This window comes from Oryctolagus cuniculus, chromosome 2 (assembly GCF_051225735.1).
Source record: "Oryctolagus cuniculus isolate XC-2025 breed Fujian yellow rabbit chromosome 2, ASM5122573v1, whole genome shotgun sequence".
NCBI lineage: Eukaryota > Metazoa > Chordata > Mammalia > Lagomorpha > Leporidae > Oryctolagus > Oryctolagus cuniculus.
The window spans coordinates 109,163,005-109,186,114 of record NC_142868.1 but is presented as its reverse complement, the minus strand read 5'-3'; the positions used below and the strand labels follow the sequence as shown (position 1 = coordinate 109,186,114).

Genomic DNA, 23,110 nt, shown 5'->3' with positions numbered 1-23,110 from the left:
AAACAACCACCCTAAGAAGTATTCTTTTGAAAGTGACATAGCAGGTTATCTTCCAAGATTTATAAGACATATTCACAAATTTTATTTGTAAAAAGATTTATTTATTTGAAAATCAGAGTCACAGAGAGAAAGGGAGAGAGAAAGAATTTTCCATCTGCTGGTTCACTCCCAGATGGCTGCAACGGCCAGGGCTAGGCCAGGCTGATGCCAGGAGCCAGGAGCCAGGAGCTTCTTCCAGGTCTCCCACTTGGATAGCAGAGGCCCAAGCACTCAGGCTGTCTTCCACTGCTTTTCCAGGCACATTAGCAGGGAGTTGGATTGGAAATAGAGCAGCCACGACATGAACCAGCACCCATATAAGATTCCAGCATTGCAAGTAGTAGGTTTACCATCTACGTCACAACGCTGGCCCCCAACAATTTTTATTACAAATATTTTTCATGTCACATTTTTATGAAAATGTGGCAGTCTCACATATTTTTTGATGTAGACCAATCTAGTTGGCACTAGCTGACTATAACATTTCAGCTATATCAATTCTGGTTTTCTGTCTAGTGAATCTTTGTTGACCTAACTGGTTCTACTGACAGCTTACATTTAAGTTTCTGTATAATCTTATGTGATCCTCTCCTTCTAGAATTTTTATGTTGAAGTCCCAATTTCTGATGCTGGAAATAGAATAGGAAGAAAACAACTTAATTTCAGACTCAGTTTCTCCTATGATACATTCACAACAGGTTACTTCTGACACCAGCTGTGGGGGTTTTCCCTCTCCCCACCAAGAAATCAATTCTGCAGCAGCTGCCAGCTGGGTGTCTTCCAATTCATTCAGTTCTGTCAGTTCTGACACTGTCTATCTGGATATCCCACCAGTTGGGAGCTTGGTCTCCAAGACTGTCCCCGACCCCCAAATGCATATGCCAGTCCCAAGCCCTATCTTGTTTGACCACTGCTTCTGGACAATGGCCATAAATCTGGGTATCACACAGCATTCAGGAGGACAATTAGAGTTGCAACAATAGCAAATAGGACATTTTAGAATACAGATAAGCAGCCAGGTAAAGAGATGCCTGGGGAGAAAACTGGAAGGAGTGCAGAATCCCCGTGCCCTCTCTAGGTGAACTACCCTTCAGGAACCTTCAAGAGTTCAGGCATCCAGAAACTCTCCAACCTCTGTCCCATGGGACTTTTACAGAGGCCTCATTACATATGCAGAATTTCTATTAAACCTGGTGGGGAAACCCAACAAAATCTGCCTGTTCATTTTCTTCTTTTCTTTTCTACACAGCATTCCTCCTCCCGGATACCACATACCCTCGGTAGGACAAGGGTAGATCAGAGAACTTCTTTATCACCAGTTCCAACACAGAACGGCAAAGGAAGATTAGAGTTTCTACAACTTGCTTTGGGGAAGAGAAATTCTAATTTCTATGGACTCCTTTGAGGAAGGAGCTATGATCTAAGAATTGTGGCCGCAAACCAATATCAATGTGTGTGTGTGTGCGCACACACACATGCATGGGTGTGTGTATAATCATACCAACATAAAAATGCTTTAGAGAATTCTATCTGATGTTATAATCTGCACTCTGTAAAATTATAAAACCCGATTTTCAGAATGTACACATTATATTTTAATTCCTTCTTTTTTTTCAAGTAACATATGCTGCAAAATGATTATATTTTTAAATTGTGGGATTTGTTTACAGTCCAGCATATGAGCAATCTTGATGAACATTCCATGTGCACTTGACAATATTGTGCTTTCAGCAGTTGTTGAGTGTTGTGGTCTATTAATGTCAGTTAATCCATGTCATTGATAGTATCATCGACATTTTCTATTAGTATGCCAAAAACAATGAGGAAACATGGAGCTAAAACTAAATTTATTTTGGTGTCAATTTTTTACAATCTATGCTTAGTTTTTTTCATAAAACACAATTTTCATGAACTTTTTGACGGTTTCTTATATGTATATATTTCAAAAGTTTTTGTACCAAAAAAATTTATTAGTTCCATTTTCTAAGCTTTGAAAGTGTTTTCACATGTCCTTACTGATTTTTCTACCTCTAGACATAATTAATTTTTCTAAATCTTCTATGAATTATGGAGTAGAAACTATCAAACTTTTTCACTGTGATCTTATTATTTCTCCTTTAGTTCCAAGAGTTTTTATTTTGAAATTGTATTAATAGTATATCATAATTATTATTGTTATATTATTATCATATATCAATAATATGCACATAATAAAAATTTAGCACATAATTATGTCATCATGATTTATTGACCCTTTTTAATATGAAATATTCATTTTTTGTTTAGTAATACTCCTTTTTGTAAAGTCATCTTTGACTTAATATAGCTATACCAATATAGTCATGTTAACTTTAAATCTAATTATGTCTTTCCACTTCAAGTGTATCTCTCATAGAAAACATACAGTTAGGTATTTCTATTTCATCTAACCCTACAATCTGCCCTTTGCTTATAATATTTCACTCATTTACATTTAACATAGTCATAGTTATGGTGGTATTTTGATTTTTTTCTATTTGTTTTATATTTATCTCATCTGATTTTGATTTCTCTCATTCCTTGAGTTATTTTGAAATAACTGAATGTTTTAAATATTTCATTTTCATCCTTGTGTTGACTTTTACTTAACTATCCTTTGTATTTTTAGTGGATGATTTAGGAATTATAATATAACTTCTTGGTTTAAAACAATTAATTGGAGTAAATAGGACCTTGTATAAAATGTAAGAAGTTTCAAGAATAAAATATCCTTTACCTCCCTTTGTATTATCAACATATTAGCTATACCAAGAACCATTAAAATGCCCTTGACACAGGATGTAATTTTCTCTTTAAACATCTGTATGTTTTTTAAATAATAGAAGAAAATAAATACGTATTTTTAGTCTTTAATATGTATCTACATAACTTTTCTAGTGACTGTCATTCCTTCTGGTATCATTGCCTAACTTTTCTAATATAGATCTGTTGTCAATACATTCTCAGAGCTTGTTTAACTTTAAAATTTTGAAGGATGCTTTCATTGAATATAGAATTATGTGACAACACATTTTAGCATATTTATATTTATTTAACATATTTATTCTGTCATCATTTTAAAGATTTGGCTCATTATTTATGATTTGCTGCAGTTTGATTTCTTGGCCACCATGTTTCTAATGAGAAGTCAATCTTCATGTATGCTATATTTTTCTTCATGTTATATGTTGTTCTCCTCTACCCAATTCTCTGATTTTCTTTTTATGCTTAGATTTTAGCATTTTCCCACAATATGATTTTCTTTTTATTTATTTTGGCAGCTAATTGAAATTCTAGAGTGTTGTAGCAAAATTTTTGCCATCATTTCTTCAAATATATTTTCTGCCCCATTCTCTTCGTCTTCTCTTTCTGAGACTTGAATTGCGTATATGTTAAGATACCAGGTACACCACAGCACCAGCCCCTCTTCTCTCTTTTTCAGATAAGATGATTTCCATTGATCTACTTTTCATTTCAGTATATTCACTCTGCAACCAAATTTATCCAGCTCTTCTTTTTCTGCTAATACAATATAGAATTCTATAATTTCCATTTAGATATTTGCTGTAGTTTCTACTTCTCTGCTACGTTTCCACATACTTTAATTCACTGTGTGTATATATTTGCCATATATCTTTAAATATGTTTATAATAATTTTTTTTTGGACAGGCAGAGCGGACAGTGAGAGAGAGAGACAGAGAGAAAGGTCTTCCTTTGCCGTTGGTTCACCCTCCAATGGCCGCCACGGCCAGCGCGCTGCGGCCAGCGCACTGCCCTGATCAGATGGCAGGAGCCAGGTACTTCTCCTGGTCTCCCATGGGGTGCAGGGCCCAAGGACTTGGGCCATCCTCCACTGCACTCCCTGGCCACAGCAGAGAGCTGGCCTGGAAGAGGGGCAACCAGGACAGTATCCGGCGCCCTGACCGGGACTAGAACCTGGTGTGCAGGTGCCACAAGGCGGAGGATTAGCCCAGTGAGCTGTGGCACCAGCCTAAATATGTTTATAATAATTTTAACATCTTGGTTGGCTAATGGAAATATCCGAGTCATCTGAGTTTAAATTTCCATTGACTGACGTCTTTCTTGATGCAAATTATGTTTTCTTGTTTCATTCCACATTTAAGCATCTTTTATCAGTACTGGGCCCTAGCAATAATATATTGTAGAGACTCTGGATTCCATGGTGTTCTTTGAAGTATGACTTCTGCCATAGCAGCCAGTTAATTTGGCCAGGCTCAAACCACAAACTCTGTGTCTCCAGTGGTAAGCAGCAGTTGAAATTTCTATACAACCATTTTGGATTAAATCTATTGCTTTTCTGATGTGCTCCTTAAAGTCTCACATTATGTGTATTTAAAGGGAATTAGAGGATATGGGGAAAGTTTTTAACACAAATTGGAAGCTTAACCTTTTGCACCTCTTGTCCTTCCAGGATTTATCCACAAATTTTCTGGCTGCTTGGCCAGCCCCCAAAACTGTCTCCTGACACTGCAAGTCAATACATCTATGGCTTTCTGCCACCAGAACCACAGAAGATTAGGGAGTGTTCTCAGACTGTTGGGCACAAACTTTCAAATCTCATTTATTGCAATCCATCTTTCAAGGTCAGACTTATCTCCTCCAAGTATCCTCCTAGTTTCCCTTTCTCTAAAGCAACTTTGAGATGCTAAGATTTTGAACAGCCCTTGTGACTATTGAGGAACATATTTTTTTATTTACCCATACCATTTTTTTAAACTTTTTAAAATTATGCAAGTTTCATGTATTTCATATATACAGATGTAGGAACATATTCACACTTCCCTGCAACCCTCCCTCCTACCCATGCTCCAAAGTTTCCTCCTCCCCGTTCTCACATTCCCACTCTTAGTTTTTACAAAGATCATATAGTTAATGCCACATGAAGTAAAAGAGTGCAACAAATAGTATGAAGAAAAAAAAACACTGGTCCTCAATGGAAGAGAAAAGGGCTGTAAACAACCATTGAATCTCAAATGTCTACTACACTTTAATATAACACATTTCAGGTACTATATTAGTTACCTTGCATCAGGGAAAACACATGATATTATGTCTTTTTGGGACTGACTTATTTCACTAAATATGAGTTTCCAATTGTGTCTATTGTGTTGCAAAATACAGAATTTCATTTTTTTTTACCTTTGAGTAGTACTCCATAGTGTGTATATATACCATAATTTCTTTATCCATCAACAGTTGATGGACATCTGGGTTGATTCTATATCTTAGCTATTGTAAATTGTGCTGAAATGAACATGAGGGTACAGATAACTCTTTCATATGCTGATTTGTTTGAATAGGTAAATTCCCAGGAGTGGGATGGCTGGATCCTATGGTAGGTCTATATTCAGAATTCTGAGTTATCGTGACAGTGTCTTCCACAGCAGCTGCACCAGTTTACATTCCCACCAATGGTGGACTAGGGTACCTTTTTCCCCACATCCTCGCCAGAATTTGTAGTTTGTTGACTTCTGATTGAGAACCATTCTATCTGGTGTAAGGTGATACCTCACCATGATTTTTATTTGCATTTCCCTGATGGCTAGAGATCTTGAACATTTTCTGAGGTGTCTGTTGGCCATTTGAATTTCTCCATTTGAAAAATGCCTATTTTTGCTCATTTCTTAACTGGATTATTTGTATTGTTATTGTTGAATTTCTTGAGCTCTTTATAGATTCTAGATAGTAAAACTTTATCAGTTGTATAGTTTGCAAATATTTTCTCCCATTCTGTCAGTTGCCTCTTCACTGTACTGAGTATTTCTTTTGCAGTGCAGAAACTTCTCAGCTTGATATAACCCCATTTATCAATTTTGGCTTTGATTGCCTGTGCTTCTGGGGTCTTTTCCAAGAAGCTTTGCCTATGCCAATGTCTTTCAGAGTTTACTCAAAGTTCTCTAATGATGGTATCAGGTTGTAGAATTAGGTCTTTGATCCATTTTGAGTGGATTTTGTGTAAGGTGAAAGGTAGGGGTATTTTTCATACTTCTGCATGTGGAGATCCAGTTCTCCCAGCATCATTTGTTAAAGACACCATCCTTGATCCAAGGGTTGATTTTAGCTCCTTTACCAAGGATGAGTTAACTATGGATACATGGATTGATTTCTGGAGTTTCTGTTCTGGACCATTGGTCTACAAATCTGTTTTTGGGCCAGTACCAGGCTGTTTTGAGTATAACTGTCCTGTAGTATGTCTTAAAATCAGGTATTGTGATGCTTCTAGCTTTATTTTGGTTATACATGATTGCTATAACTATTCGGGGTCTGTTGTGCTTCCATATGAATTTTAGCATCATTTTTTCTAGATCTACGAAGAATGTCATTGGTATTTTGATTGGGATCTCATTGAATCTGTAAATTGCTTTTTGAAGTATGGACATTTTGATGATTTTTTTTTTTTTTTTGACAGGCAGAGTGGACAGTGAGAGAGAGAGACAGAGAGAAAGGTCTTCCTTTTGCCGTTGGTTCACCCTCCAATGGCCGCCGCGGCCGGCGCGCTGCGTCCTGCGCACCGCGCTGATCCGATGGCAGGAGCCAGGAGCCAGGTGCTTATCCTGGTCTCCCATGGGGTGCAGGGCCCAAGCACCTGGGCCATCCTCCACTGCACTCCTGGGCCACAGCAGAGGGCTGGCCTGGAAGAGGGGCAACCGGGACAGAATCCGGCGCCCCGACCGGGACTAGAACCCGGTGTGCCGGCGCCGCTAGGCGGAGGATTAGCCTAGTGAGCCGCGGCGCCAGCCCATTTTGATGATATTGACTCTTCCAATGCATGAACATGGAAGATATTTCCATTTTTTAATGTCTTCTACTTCTTTCTTTAGTGTTTGCAATTAGCATCATAGAAATATTTGATATCCTTATTTAAATTTATTCCAAGTCACTTAATTCTTTTTGGCAATATTGTGAGTGGGATTGATCTTAAAAGTTATTTCTGGGGCCATACCTGTGGCATAACAGGAAGAGCCACTGCCTGCAGTTCTGCCATCCCATATGGGCACTGGTTTTAGTCCCAGCTGCACCACTTCCAATACAGCTCTCTTCTATAGCCTGGGAAAGCAGTAGAAGATGGCCTAACTCCTTGGACCCCTGCATCCACAAGGGAGACTTGGAAGAAGCTCCAGGCTTCTGGCTTCAGATCAGCTCAGCTCAGGTCATTGCAGCCATTTGGGGAGTGAACCAGCATATAGAAGACTCTCTCTCTCTCCCCACCTCTCTGTAACTCTTTCTTTCAAATAATAAATAAATAAATTTTTTTAAAGGCATATATGGCCTTTTAGTATTAAAAAAAAGTTCTTCTCAGCCATGACATTGTGTGTACAAAGGCTATTGAATTTTTCTGCATTGATTTTATATCCTGCAAATTTACCAAATTCTTTTATGAATTCCAATAGTTTCTTGGTGGAGTCTTTTGGATCCCCTATTTACAGAATCATGTCATCTGTAAATTGGGATAATTTGATTTCCTCCTTTCAAATTTGCTTCCCTTTGATTTCTTTTTCTTGCCTAATGGCTCTGGCTAAAACTTCCAGGTCTACACTAAATAGCAATGCTGAGAGTGGGCATTCTTGTCTGGTTCTGGATCTTAGGGGAAATGCTCCAGCTTTCCCCATTCAATAGTATGGTGGCCATAGGTTTGTCATAGACCGCCTTGATTGTGTTGAGGAATATTCTTTCTACACCCTATTTACTTAAAGTTTTCATCATTAAAAGGATGTAATATTTTATCAAACACTTTCTCTGCATCTATTGAGATAACTGGTATTTGTTCTTCAGTTTGTTGATGTGTTGTATCACAATTATTGATTTGCAAATGTTGAATCATCCCTGCATACCAGGGATAAATCTCACTTGGTCGGGTGAATGATCTTTCTGATGTGTTGGTGGATTTAATTAGCAAATATTTTGTTAGGATTTTTGCTCCTATGTTCATCAGAGATATTGGTCTTTAGTTCTCTTTCTCTGTTGATTCTTTTTCTGGCTTAGTAATTAAGGTGATGCAACCTTTATAGAAGGAGGTTAGGAGTATTCCCTTCCTTTCAGTTGTTTTGACTAGCTTGAGAAGAATTGGAAATAATTATTTTAATGCCTGGTAGAATTCAGCAGTAAAGCTGTCCGGTCCTAAGCTTTTCTTTGTTGGGAGGGTCTTTATTACTGACTCAATTTCCAACCTGGTTATTTGGTCTGTTTAGGTTTTCTACATATTCTTGACTCAATTTTAGTACATTCTATGTGTCAAGGAATGTATCCATTTCTTCTAGATTTCCCAATTTGTTGCCATACAGCTCTTCGTAGTAATTCCTGATGATTCCTTTTATTTCTGTGGTCATTGTTGTCACATTTCCTTTTCATCTCTGATTTTATTGATTTGTGTCTTCTCTCTCTCTCTCTCTCTTTTTTTTTTTTTTTTGGTTAGTTGGGCCAATTTCCAATGGTGTATCAATTTTGTTTATTTTTTCATAAAACCAGCTTTTCATTTCACTGATCCATTTTGTTTGTTTCAATTTTGTTTATTCTCTAATTGTAACTATTTGTTTCCTCCTATTAATTTGGAGTTTGTTTTGTGGTCATTTTTCCAGGTCCTTGAGATGCAGTGATAGCTCAATTATATGGTATCTTTCCAATTTCTTCACATAGGCAACCATTGCTATAAACTTTTGTCTTAACACTGCTTTTGCTGCATCCCATAAATTTTCATATGTTGTACTGTTATCTTCCTTTGTTTCCAGAAATTTTTTGATTTTTCTTTTGATTTCTTCTATAACCCACTGTTCATTCAGGAACATGTTATCCAGCAAAAGTACAAAGGAAATCCAAAGTAAATAATAGGAATATTTATGGGAAAATGGCAGGGCCGAGTCCTTAATTTTCAATAGTTAACTTGAATGTAAATATCCTCAACTCTCCAGTTAAAAGATTCAGACTGGCTGAATTGATTAAAAAAACAAGACCCATCTATTTACTACCTACAAGAAACACATCTCACCAACAAAGATACATGCAGACCCAAAATGAACAGATGGAAAAAGATGTTCCATGCTATCATAAAGCAAAAAAAGGGAGGTGTTGCCATCATAATATCAGACAAAATATACTTTAACATAAAAACTGTTAAAAGAGATAAAGAAGGGCACTATGTATTAAGGAGATCAATTCCACAGGGAGATGTGACTAAAATAAATGTGTATGCACCCAATTACAGAGTGCCTGGCTATTTAAAAGAAATGTTAATGGATCAAAAGGGAGACATAGACTCCAACACATAGTATTGGAACTTCAACACCCCACTTTCATCAGTGGACAGATCAACTATACAGAAAGTCAACAAAGAAACAACAGAGCTAGTTGACACTACGGACCAAATGAACCTAACTGATACCTACAGAACTTTTCACACCACAGTTGCAGAATACACATTCTTATCATCAGTGTATGGAACTTTCTCTAAGATAGACCATATGTAGGCCATAAAGCAAGTCTCAGAAAATTCAAAAGAATGGAAATCATACCATGCATCTTTTTTGACCACAACAGAATGAAGCTGGAAATCAACAACATTCAGTCAAGAATCTCTAGATCATATTTGTTGAACTCTTTACTCACTGTAGATTTCGTCTTACTATTATAAAGTTAATTTTAAATAGATCTTTGTATAAAACATGAGTAGGAATAGAAGAAGGAGGAGGAAGAGGGTGGGAGTGGGGGTGGCAGTGATGCAAGGGTGGGAAGAATTACTATGTTTCTAAATTTGTACATATGAAGTGCATGAAATTTGTATACCTTAAATAAAAAAGCAACTTCAATTTATTTGGGTTATGGTATGTGCTTAAATTTTGTCCAGATTTTGCCATTGCTCCACAGAGAGTTAATACTACCAGTCTACTGCACCATTCCCCAAAGCCAGAAACGGTACTATGTATTTTTTTTTGAGTTTTACTTATTTATTTGAAAGGCACAGCTACAGAAAAGAGGGAGAGACAGAGAAAGAATTATTTCATCTGCTGGTTCATTCCTCAAATGCCTACAACAGCCACGTTGAAGCCAGGAAACAGGGACCACATCAGGTTTTCCCATGTGGGTGGCACTGACTCAAACTGTCATCTGCTGTCTCCTAGGCTCATTAGCAGGAAGCTGGGTTAGACACAGAGGCATGCCTCCATTGAAGGCATTCTGCTGTGGGATGGAGGCTTAGCATGCTATGGCACAAGGCACAATATCTGTAGCATGTATTTTAAAAGCTTTATACTCATAAACCATAGCTATTTCTGTAAAATTCCAAATTATCCACAACTTCAAATTCTCTAATTTCTTAAATATGTCAAATACCAGTAAATCAGGAGATTAACAAAATTGAAAGTAAAAGCAAATAGAAACCCTGTGAAGTTAGTGCTATTGAAAAATCAGTAATTTTGTCTTCCATTTCTGTCTATATTTTCAGATATCCAACAATGTCTTAGTAGTCCTTAATAACAAAAAGTGTATTTTCACCCTGAAGGGGAAAAAACGATAATTTAATTAATATGTGAAATGTCATCTCCATTTTTCAAATTAAGAGTCTAACACAGCTCAGTTTCATAGAACTTTCCTTATTTCTGTAAATCTTTTATATCTATGCTCTCTTACATGGTAGCCACTAGCCACTTGCAGCTCTTGAGCACTTGAGATGCAGCTAATGCTACTAAAGAACTTAAAATTTTAATAGTCAATTTTAAAGAATTAAAATTTAAATTATCACAACAGCTTATGCCTATGATGCTGAATGACACAGACTTAGTGAAAATGGAACACAAAAAGATCAAAATAAGGGCAGGGAGAAGCCATCCTTCAAATGTGTGTTAATATATCAAAGAAAAATGCAGCAAATTTGTGATATAAATGCTATAATTAGGACCTTTTTCACTGCACCACTTTCCCCCTAAATACTACCTAGAATTTATGCACAATTCTTTCTGAATTTTATGTTTTGGAATAACAGAATGACAAAAAAAGATGAAATGAATGCATTAATAGGTTAAACATTTAAACGTGTAAGGTAGGCAATAATATGACCCCCAAGTCAAGATAACACTCGAATGTGGCATATAGTCAGTCTGTATCTGTGAATTCTGCATTTGTGGCTTCAACCAAACTTGAATGGAAAATAGTAGAAAAATGCACATATGTGGAATATGTACACACTTTTTTACTTGTCATTATTTTCTAAATGATGCAGTATACAACTATTTCATAGCATTAACATTGTATTAAATATTATCAGTCACTCAGGCATGATGTAAAGCTCACAGAAGGATATACAGAGGTTATATGCAGATGTTATCAATTTTCTATAAGAGCCTTGAGCATCCATGGAGTTTGGGATCCACAGGGCCTGGAACCGTTATGTTGTAGATAGTGAGGGATGACTGCACTTGATGTGTCTTGCTAAACATGTAGATAAGATAAAGTCATATCTTAGAGAATTTCAGCTCAGATTAAAAAACAAAAACAAGATTACTCAAATCATCCTTGAAAGTAATTCCTCCATCTCCACTGTCAAATGAAGCATGGCACTACCTCTCAGTATTGCACACAGACTATTTTTCTTCCCAAATTGGAATAGATTACAGCTTCTGAGGTTGTAGCCATTTTATATGTAGGTGCCACACTGTATGAATGCATTTCCTGGACCTAGATTCACCAGAATGACACTCAAAGGAGAGATGCCCATGAGTGGAGCCACAGAAATGGTGATCAGTTGAAGAACTGAGTCTCAGGAATCTCTACCCCTCTCACCCTATGTCAACGCCATCCCGTGGAAGCGTGAACAGAGCACATTGACAACCATATCAAGTCTCTCTCTCTCTTCTGCCTCTCTCGATTCCTCTTAGAATCCATTTGGCTGAATCTCACTGATTTGGGTGAAGATGCAACACTCCATCACAATGTAGTTCAGAAGCATATCAGTAGAAATGGATAGACACCAAATTTGATCCTAATTATTTGCATTTCGGTTTCCAGAAAATCCAAACCACCATCCTAGAAAATTAAGGTTTTAGACAATTCTTGGAATCACAAGGAAAACAGAATAAGAATCGTAGATCATTGGTAAGCACAAGCAATTACCATCTTCAGAAAGAGTGACCAATTGAAAGCATGTCTTAATTAAGATGTCAACAGGAATTGTCTGTTATGGGCTGGGCTTGGAGTGCATTGAATCTGATGTGTTTTCCCTCTCTTTATTTATCTTGGTGCCTATTGGACTCATCAGCACACACTGAATGTTGCAATTACTTCATGCTAAAGCAGAAATAAATAGAAGCATAGATTAACATTGTATTTTGGCTTAGGGAAGTCATGATTTATAATAATAAAACTGTCCCAAGTGTGTCAAGCCAGAGGCTAGAGCACAGCTTTATCTGTAACTTTGTTATATTTAGCCAATCCTAAATAGCAATATGTGATTTTTTTAAACTAACATATGAATATCAGAATCTACCATATGAATGCTTTTCTCTCTTTGATCTATTTATCATTTTGATTTTTTCATTATGGGACCAATAACAGTGATATTAACGGTGCCAAAATGTACTAAGTAATTAAAGTTTGTGGCCTTGATTTTTAGAAAAACATCTTTATTATTTGTATATGAATCTTTTTGAATATTAACTTGAAACATCTGCCAAAAATATTTTACAACATTGACAAGAATTGGTTGATGCACTTTGTTATTTGATAAGAAGAGTTGTGGGCTTTTTGTTTTGTTTTGTTTTTTGGAGGTTGGCGTGATTTTTCATTTTGAATTATTGTTTGGTTTTTCTTCCCATACAATTCCATTTTGAGCCACTGGTGCATGCAAATTGCCTTATTTATTACCCAAAGATCAAGGTTCTATGGTTTGTGTGTTTTCTCCGTTCCCTCAATGTTATTGACTTATCCCCACAAAAATGATTTTGCGACACTCAGCTCTCCTTTGCTCCTTCCTATTAGTCGTGTTTTCCCATCTCTGGTGTTAGATTGCCATTGTGCCACCTTTGAAACATGTTGCTTTCATTTCTCCTGTTATCATCCATAGTCTGACAACTGATACATTCAGAAAATTGCTTTCCACTGTTTACCTACCTCCTTTTCCCAATTCTTCTGCAATTTGACTTTTCCTTCCCTGCAGATACAATACATTGAGTAATCAGAGAAGATTCTTCTGGAATCAGAACTGTTTCTCTCACTGACCCATGGAGAGTTTCCCTGCTCTGGTGGTCTTCCTGACTTGACCATTGTACAGTGCCTACTTCTACACACAGACTGAGGCTGGAAGTGGAGGTGAGGAAGCTCCATCATATTGTAGCCCAGCAGTGATTTTCAAGTCACACTGGACATTTTTGCAAAGTCAGATACATCTTCATGCCTAAGTCTTTCTTCTTAAGAACTCAGCCCTTACATTGTGATGTGCCAGTATTATCTGTGTCTCCCTTTGAGGAGAGAATAGGAGGGGATAGGCATATGTAAAGAATATCCTACCTCAACTGAAAAAGGAGTGATCATCTCTCTTCCACATTCCCTTTCCATTGAGGGCATCTAAGAAAGTGATTTTGCTAAAAAAAAGATGCCCAAAATTTGTCCAATGGAGATACTTTGGAATCCACACCAGAAGCCAGGACACGGAGGAAACCCAGCACATGAATACTACATGACGTCAGACACAGGCAGGTCACAGGCTGAGAATGGCACAGGAGTGCTGAACTTGCTATCAACCCTCTGCAGTGGGCACTAAAGGATCAGAAGTGCAGCTCACAGGTTAGCACTCTCCCTCCCACACCTCTGAGCAGTAGAGTTGATGGGTTTGCCAGGAACTTCAGAATAAAATCCCTTAGAAAAGAAAAACCCACCCTCCATTTCCACAAGTAGCAGAACTGCCTAAGTTTCCTTAGACCTTAGCATCTATACCCAAAAGATGCAACCAAACCTCATATTTACATCTTCATAGTTGATGTCTCTGGGAATTACAACTTAACTCAGTGACTTCCTATCTATGTAACCTCTGGAAAGTTGAAGCTTTCCACAGTTGGTTTCCTCATAGAATGACTGTAAAGATTAAATGAGATAGTGCTTTGGACACAACCAGGTAAAAGCTTGATAAATGAGTATTGTTGCTGCAGATACTGATGAGAATAATGATGGCAATTTGACATCTACAAAGGCAAAGGGATCCTGTCAGGGGACTGGAAGTAAAAAGTAGACATTGACAATGGGCTTTTCATGTGATGTCACATTTAATCCACAAGCACTTGGTGCTTTGTCTGACAGTACAGTGAATCAACTTATGAAACTGGGCCAGGAGCCAGAAGGTGAGGGTGAAGGTAGATGAGGAGGAGAAGGCAGATTTTGACAGTGGAAATTGTGTTAGTCTATTTTCTTTTCCTATAACTAAAAATACTGGTGATCATGTAGTTTACAAAAAAATGGAAGTGTATGTGGCCCACAGTTCTGAAGTTTGTGTAGTCCAACACCACAGCCCCAGGGAGAGCCTTCTTGCTGCACAATACCACAGCAGAGGACATCCCATGGCGAGACAGAGCAAGTGCACCCGCTGGAGCCTCTCTCATTATTCTTAGAAAGCCACAAATTCCATCACAGTGATGCCATTCTCATAACCTCATCTCATCCTAACCACCCCTCAAAGGCTTCACCTCCAAATACCACCAACATATGCATCTGGGGATTCAGTTTCCAACATGTGAATTTCGCGGACATATTCAAGCCATAGCAGAAGCATAAAGAAAGTCTGAGCTGGGTGGTGATGGCAGACGCCCCTGGAGATGAGAGTCTCAGTAGGCTTGTGGTACCTCTACTTATATTCTGGACCCCTAGATATCACCACTAATGCCTGGGTTCCAGGTCTGTAGCCCACCTGGGTGTCTGTTCTCCTTCTACTTTGCAGATCAAACAAGAAGGAGGGACCTTTGTGAAGGTGGGGCTGCAGGTGGTAATAGCTAGAAGGACTCTCGAATCATTCCCCCAGGTCTGAATGCTACAGCAAATACGTTGTTTAAAGGCGGTTCAATGTTTATAGGTTTCTCCAGCTCCATGTGAGGGAAGGTTAGACTACACAAATGGCTGTCGGGTATCTGTATAACAGTTTCAAGGTGGGAAAGACAATATTATGCACATTGAGCAAATAGGCCATGAAGGAGAACTGCATCTACCCATCCATGTCTGCTCCTACAATTAGTCCTGCACAGAGCTGGATCTGGGACCAAGGTCACTGTCAGTCCATCTTCTGATCTTTTCTGCAGTGAGTACCATCACTCCTTTAGTTAAAGCTGGTAATGATGTTTCCTAGGTTCATGATAGAAAAAAACATTGTTCAGGTAGAGATTAAATATTTAAATGGGAGTCATATTTAAATATTTTAAGCCAAGGAATGCACTAGCAAAACATTTCTTATGCTTACCTTAATTAAGCAAAAATGCCAGGAGGCCGTGAAATACTATATCTTGCAGTCCACTTTGACTTGACTAAACAAAAAGCTCTTATTAGCCAAGTTTCTTCAGTCAAGAAACAGCGGCTTCATGTCAATGAAGTTAACTATTAAGAACAAAGTATTTTAACTTCAAATTGTCATTCAAGAACGAATTTTGAGTACTCCTAAAAAAATTGGCAGTTGTCATTTAATATATGATGTGATCTAAAAGCATATTATTTTTTAATGTTACCTAGGAGATTTCATCAGCTTCATGACATTCTTAATCTTTGGTATAATTGTCTAAATTGATAGAACATCTTTTATTAAACTGATGGAGGCACATCCTGCCCTTTTATAAGTCAAGTAAACAGGTGTGATTACGCAGGTCTGAGTTCTCACTTCCTTTGTCTCTCTCTCTCTTTTTAACCTTACTAAAATTCCCTCATAATGATAAAAGTGACATTGTTTTAGCTGGTAAGAAGCAGCTAAAATTATTTTCTATCTGACCTTTTTAGCTTCCCGGACAAGCAGCTTCTGTTAGCAAAATAGTTTAAGATTTTTCCTACAAAGAACACTTGGCATCATTCCATAGGGAAAGTATATATTCTTCCTGATAAGGAAAATCATTAAGCCCTCTTCTCATCTCAGAAAACACTTTAACCAAAATAAAGTTGAGAACTATTTTAGGACTATGGAGAAAAATTTTGAAGAAAAGGACAGAAAAAATTCCATAGATTACCTTATCTGCAGATATGCATGTAGTTTGATAACTTTGACCAAACCTTATTCAAATAAATGGGATATGTTTCAAGGATAATTCCTTGCAGCTTTCTGATACAAGCAGCATATTTACACAGCTAAACTTCAAGGTGTTAAAATAAGTTTCATAAAAGGAATTAATGCCAGGGAGAAGCAGAACAGTAAGAGTTAGGAATTCATATAATGTGTTAATCATGCTTAAACCTCTGAAAATGGCTCTTTCTTAACCTGAGGAGCTCAAATTCAGTTCTCGTCTCATTCTAAACTGAAATCTGCATTTTCCATTGGAAGCATTACCAGAACTCACTCAAAGAGGCAGCGTGTGTTCAAAGGCTAATGGTCACTAATGGTCAGCTGCTATCACCATTTTGTTCAAAACCCAAAAGTATGAGCTAAGTATCCTTGCAGGTTGCATGGTCAGTGACAGCAGTATGACACTGGGGTCATTAATTTTTAAGGAGCTATGAACCAACTGGCTGTGAAGGCAAAGTCATAAGAAAACCTCCTCGCCGTTACCAACAAAACCGGCATTGCTTTGCCCTGGATGTGACTCAGCTGGAGGTACAGTATATAGTCGGGGAAAAGGCAGGAAGTATATTAGAGTCACATAAAGGGAAGCATACATTTACAAATAATAAGATTCACGAAGGAAAATAATAGAACAGGCAGCAATAGTCATTAACTCCAGAATTCATAACTCTTCAGGTTTCTCATTCACAATAAGCCTCGTGCTATGCCATCGTTTTTAGAACACCTAGCAGCATTTTTTATTCTTTTCTTAAAAGATGATTGGCTTTGAATGTTAGAATATGCAAATACACATAAAAGATGAGCTTTACTGACCATTTCTTTGTGTTTGAGTATACGTTTCTGTATGGCATAATATTTCTACTTGCACTGGCTTCCTGGCATGAAAATGTTTATTGCGCTCATTAGCTAAGAGGGTATCGGCACTGGTCCAATGAACACAGATCTGCCTTCTGATTTCAGCCATTAAATTGCAATGGGATTCACAGGCTTAACATTGTGGGTGTGAGAATAATAAAATGGAACTCCATCTTTAGCCCAGTTACCATGGATGCAGCTAAAGGTCATAGTGGCAGCTGCTAACTAGTTGCCTTTTGAGCTGTGCCTCCCCTCCTGCTCTGCGTTTTCAAGCACTTTCCTTTCTATAGGTCTGTCACGGAAGACCTTCACCTACTTCGGTGACCTGCTAACCCTTCCTTTAAGACAATGAGCTCCTTCTTTTCAAGACAATGGTTGCCATGGACCTGCTCTTTTATTTATGTACACATTATGGATATGATATAGAATCAGAAGATAGAAGCCTTAATACACACACACGCACACGCACACACACACACACACACACACATCGCTGTTGCTTCAGCATCCTGACTTCCTTTCTCATTTTCTGCACACCATCTACATTCCCAACTTAAAAAAAAAAAAGTGTATAGTAAATTCCCATCTCTGTTTAAACTGGTAATGGGTTCAGGCACTGATGCATTGACAACGTGAAACATCAACTTCTTCTTCATTCGGCCCAAAGTCCTAGGAGTTAATTCCCTGTGCTGCTTGAGGTGTCAGGGTAATTACCACTGATCAACCCTATTTCTCCGCGCGCTGCCCAGCTTCTCAGGGCTCCTGCTTATTGATGCTCCACCACAGCAGTGCGGGTGCTTCCATTCAGCCAAGCTTCTTAATCGAAAGGGTTTGGACAATGTCGGATTTTCAAAGAGAAGACGTGGCGGGGGGCGGGAGGGGGGGACAGGAATTAAAAGTAGCCAAGCAAAATAAAGTGCATGGTAAGAAACCAGAAAGCCCTATGCAATATTCCCTGATGACACACAACACTTCATTTCAGTAGCTTTTTAAAAACTCCTATTCATTTCCAAAAGAAGGTAGGGTGAGTCCCGCCTGGGTCAACCTAACTACTCCATCATATTCTGTGATACTGGGGGAACAGCGCTGGAAGAAACAGCAACACTTTGGGAAATGCTGTGGGTTTTTGTTCCGTTTGGATGAAAGTCCTAACTGTGTGTAGCTCCATAAGGCAGAATACAAAGAAACTTACCGGAAAACCACACCGTACCCCTCTGTTTTAAACACACATTTATATAACTTGTCATTTCATAAAAATAAATTAAGTATTATATGAGCCAAATGTTTCAATTCCACACAAGAGTGGTTTCTGGGACTCTTGGCACGATGCCACTGTCTTCATTTTTATTTCAAACACAATGTGAAGTCTTTAATTTTAATATACTTGGTAACTATAATGTTTATAAGGCATATACTGTACTAATTCATCCTCATCGTTTCCTGGTCCTGGGGAGATTTCCTTGAGGAACAGAAAGATACCTTGATTTCTCACATCCTTTAAAACATCAAATAAGGAGAAATGGGCAGCCAGGAAGGCAAAAAGAGAGTGTGGAGTGCGGCACCTGGGCTCAGGGCCCCAGATGCTGGCTCTGGATTGGCTTCGGCTTTGGCATGTTATCCTTCCTCCTTCCGGGTCTCCAGGCTCTGGTGATGGCCACAAGAAAGGGGAGAGGTGGAACCCATCCCCCAGCGTCTGCTCCAGCAGCTCTTCTGCTGAAAGGAGGGGAATCAGCTGATGGGAGCATCTCTGTAGCTGCCCTGGTGATGGCAGCTTGGTCTTGCACCACAGCTGCTTGATCTTCAGAGATCCCACTGGTCAGGAGGCAGAGAACCCAAGAGGGAGAAGAAGAGTGGAAGAGAATCCAGCCTGCTTACCCCAAGACGCCATGGCAGGACAAGGAGAGACTGACCCCCAGGGAGAGGAACCAGAGTGGCATGGACAAGCACATGCAGAAGTCTGTGACTCCCCAGTGACAGCCTTGAGGTTTGGGAGTGACCTCAGCAGCAGAGTGGTATTTCTTCATTAGTGGGGCTGGGAGAGAGGAGTCGTGTTCCTAAGCCGTCCGCCTGTATCACTGGGAACACCAGAATAACACATTTCAAGCCGTCACGGAGACTGCAGCACTACTCTTCCTCTGCCACACTTGTAATCAGAGAATTTCTTCCTGTGCCTTGTTTACTGTTGATATTTTCTGGCTGATTGGAGAGGAATGACATTTTGACAATTTACTGTAGCAGTAAGCACTGTACAAACAAAAGGTGCTGATGAAAACTGGAACCCATTATTATGTAAATGACGGCTGAGTAACACAGAATCCATCTCCCAGCCACCATCATTGAGACCAGTTTTACTCAATGATAATAATTTTCATGATTGCAGACTTCAGAGTGATCAGAAATATGCTTTAGCTGCTGCATTTATCTACTGCTGGTACTTGACCCTTAATTAAGTTCTGAAACTTTTTTATATAATAAAGTAAAATACAGTTGACACTTCTGCTCAAACAAAGAGGCGCAAACACAGAGCTACCAATGAGATAAAGGTATTTCAGACTCACCTCACCGTATTTATAGTAAACAAGGATTGTACAGTGTATTTTGAAAGCGAGCTTAAAGTTTCCAATGCAGATGTGTGTTTTCAAGTAATTTCAATTCGAGACTTGGTTGCTGCTTTCCTTAAATGATGCTGACTCTTTGCAAGCTCATCTCGGACACGTCATAGTAAAAAAAAAAAAAAGTGCTTGAAAGACATTTAAATGTGCTCTGAAAATAAGTTCTGTGCAGTCTTTAAATCTTGCGTCTTAACATCTAGACTATTCAAATCCAGTCTTCAAAACCACACCGCTTAGAAAGATCCACATAGCTTAGGAAGCCGCTGCATGGAATTTTGTAAAAGAGTATTTTCGTCATGAATTTGCTCTTGTCTCAAAAAGAGAAAGCCAAGACAAAATTTAAAACAGCATTTCGACTGTAATGAAAAATTGATTGGCTAAAACAGATGTCAAACTGAAACTACAAAGAGCCCCACGTTATGCAGGTATCAGCTGTTTTTTAAGAATGGCTGACAGTGGAAGAGACTTGGGCTAATGTGTTCTCATTCTTTGTAAATCCAGCTAATGCTCTTCAGCATTTTATTTACCCTGGAGTTTCCTCACTCTTTCAGGGCTGGGGAAAAAAAAATCCTCATGGCGAATATGTTAATAAATACAAGTCAGTTTAAAAGGGGCAATTGTGTGAGCCCGGTTTTTAATATTTCCTTAGATATAACCCTTTCTAACCAGGCAGCTCTCAGAACCAGTGAGCTAAGAAGGTAATTACTTAAGTGGATTTCATGAAGAGTAGAAAGATGATTGTGCCACATTAAATAACAATTGTGTCTTTAATGATGTGTTGGGCTGTAATGCAAACATCCCTCCTCCATCCCAGGCGGGGCTCCAGTGTACCTTTCTAATCACTCCAGTGGCTCCCATCACCCACCAAGACCACGCCGCGGGCGTTCAGAGCCTATGTAAACACGGAGGGAGCTGGTATATTTTTATAAACTGCAGTGCCTGCAGCTGCATGGTCATTGATAAATTGGCTATGAATTGCTGAAATACTTCATGGGAGCATAAACACTGTTGCAGCTTCATGACTTTAAAAAAAGACAGAAATGTACCTGACTTTGAGAGAGAAGACAAAATTCCAGACCATAATCTTCCAGAAGGTTCCTTGTCTGTCGTGTGTAAAGCCCCCATTTCACAAAACCCAGATATGTGGTTCCAAAAAATATGATGGGGATGTGAATGTGATGGAGAACATTTGCTGTTAATGCTGACAAGATCGAATGAAATGTGGTTTGGCGTTCAGGTATCTCTGTTGAACCAAAGCAGGAAGCAATATCACAGCATGAGGATACTTCAAAAAGTTCACGGCAATGGAATGAAAAGATACTTTAATTTTGGTGTAAAAACAAACAAAGAAATCCAAGCATGCAAGATATCTTCAAAAGATTCATGAAAAATACACATTATGGGAAAGCTACAAATGAATTTCAAAAATTTTTGCACCCAAATAAAAGTGTCTTTGAATTTCAGTTTCCCATGCGTTAGATTTGTGTGTGTACATTAGAATGCGTAACAGCCTGAGCATCGGTAGCCTCTCAACTTCATAAAGAAACGACGAAGAAGGCTATAACAAATGTATTCAGTATCTAACTTAAGATTCATACTTACTACTGCCTAACTTTAGAGAAAGAATTTTTGCATTTATTTGGAAAAAAGATAGTTCACGACCATCAATTTCCTTGCTTCTCTTGGATGTTTGTAGAAAGACTATTTTTCCCATAGTCTACAACAGTATCTCTATGTAGATATGCACACTAAATCTTTATAAGGTCGCTTCTTTCGTGGTGTTAATACTAATCAATTTGAATTACTGATATGATTCAAATGAAATGTATAAAAATGCATAAAGAGGTCAAATGTTGAGAAAATACTTTGCACTGAATTTTGAAAACTTCATTGGTATTGTTACCATGTCAGAGAACAGAGAAATGTAAGTAAGCTAAAACTAGAAAATTTAAAATTCATTGCAAGTTAAATATGATGAATTAAAAAAAACTAATGGAGAATACATATTATCAAAACAAGGCAATGATTTCAAAATTTCTTGCACCAAGGAAAATTTATCTTTAATTTTAATTCCATTTTACACAAACTTTTTGAACTACCCTGAATATTATGGGACTTAAGAGTGGCCCACCCAGACCACACGTAGAATGGAGGTAACAAAGTTGGATTAAAAATCTCTTGTGGGGGCCAGCACCATGACTCACTTGCTTTCCTAGGGCATAGCAGAGAGCTGGATCGGAAGTGGAGCAGCCAGGACTAGAACCAGCGCCCATATGGGATGCTGGCACTGCAGGCAGCAGCTTTACCTGCTACACCACAGCACCAGCCCCGCAGCATTTATTGTTTTTAGGACAACATATTCAGATGTCTTTCTATTCTCATAATACCTATGCAGAATTCAAATTAATGTTCATAAAAATTTTCCCTACCCCAGACTAAAATGCAACTAATGTAGACGAAGTTCCAGTGACCTCTATGCTATGTATATCATGTGATATTTTTAAGATTTGTTTATTTATTAGAGACAGAGGGATAGACAGAAAGAGGTCTTCCATCAGCTGGTTCACTCCCCAAATGTTGGGTCAAGCTTAAGCCGGGAGCCAGGGACTTCTGGGTGCAGGGGCCTAAAGACTTGGACCATCCTTTGTTGCTTTTCGAGGCACATCAGCATGGAGCTGGATCAGAAGTGGAGCAGCCGGGACTTGAACTGGTGTCCATATGTAATGCCGGGGCTGCAGGCCATGGCTTTAACCTGCTGTGCCACAGCGCCAGCCCAGAACATATAATATTTAACGTAGTTGCTTTTGTAGCTAAATTTGTCATTAAAAGTTGTATTGCCAATAAGCATATTCAAGTGAAAGGTGTTTTTAAAAATCCATTCTTGAAGCATTTCAAGAAAAAAAGCATTAGGATAAAATATCAGAGAAACATATAAAATTATTTGGAATAAATGCATAAATGACAGCACTTGCTCAGGATATTTGAGAAGGGCAGATCTCCCAGCTTTATGTATTTTCTCTTACAGCGTTGCTCTGCTTTCCCAGTCTACACTGCCAGGTAGCCCACTTTTCTCTTGCAGTTTCCAGAGTATGTTTCTAGACCAGAGTCCTCTTTTTCCTCATCCCTACCTAGGCTTCAGCTCTCATCTCCAGAGCACCCTACCACTGGCCCAGGGTGCCGTACAGAACCTTCAGAATCAGGATAAGTCTTGTGGTTTATATTGAATAACTTCCTGTACATAGTTACTGAGCTACCACTCTGTGCTCAATACGTACATGCACCAGCAGCGTGGAGAATGCTTAGCGAGTCCCAGAGTGTTGGGAGGCACAAGAGGTCTGT

General features: G+C 38.5%; 1 long non-coding RNA gene across 2 annotated transcripts in view; it reads left to right on the top strand.

The window, feature by feature from the left end:
* LOC138848806 (uncharacterized) overlaps positions 1-23,110 on the top strand; it is a 127,265-nt gene that overhangs the window by 88,039 nt on the left and 16,116 nt on the right. The window contains exon 2 of one of the 2 annotated variants that reach the window (XR_016230182.1): positions 13,221-13,372. This is a non-coding gene — a long non-coding RNA (uncharacterized LOC138848806). Of the gene's footprint in view, positions 1-1,288; positions 2,284-13,220; positions 13,373-23,110 lie in introns of those variants that run through there. The other variant, XR_011386901.2, reaches the window with a different exon arrangement.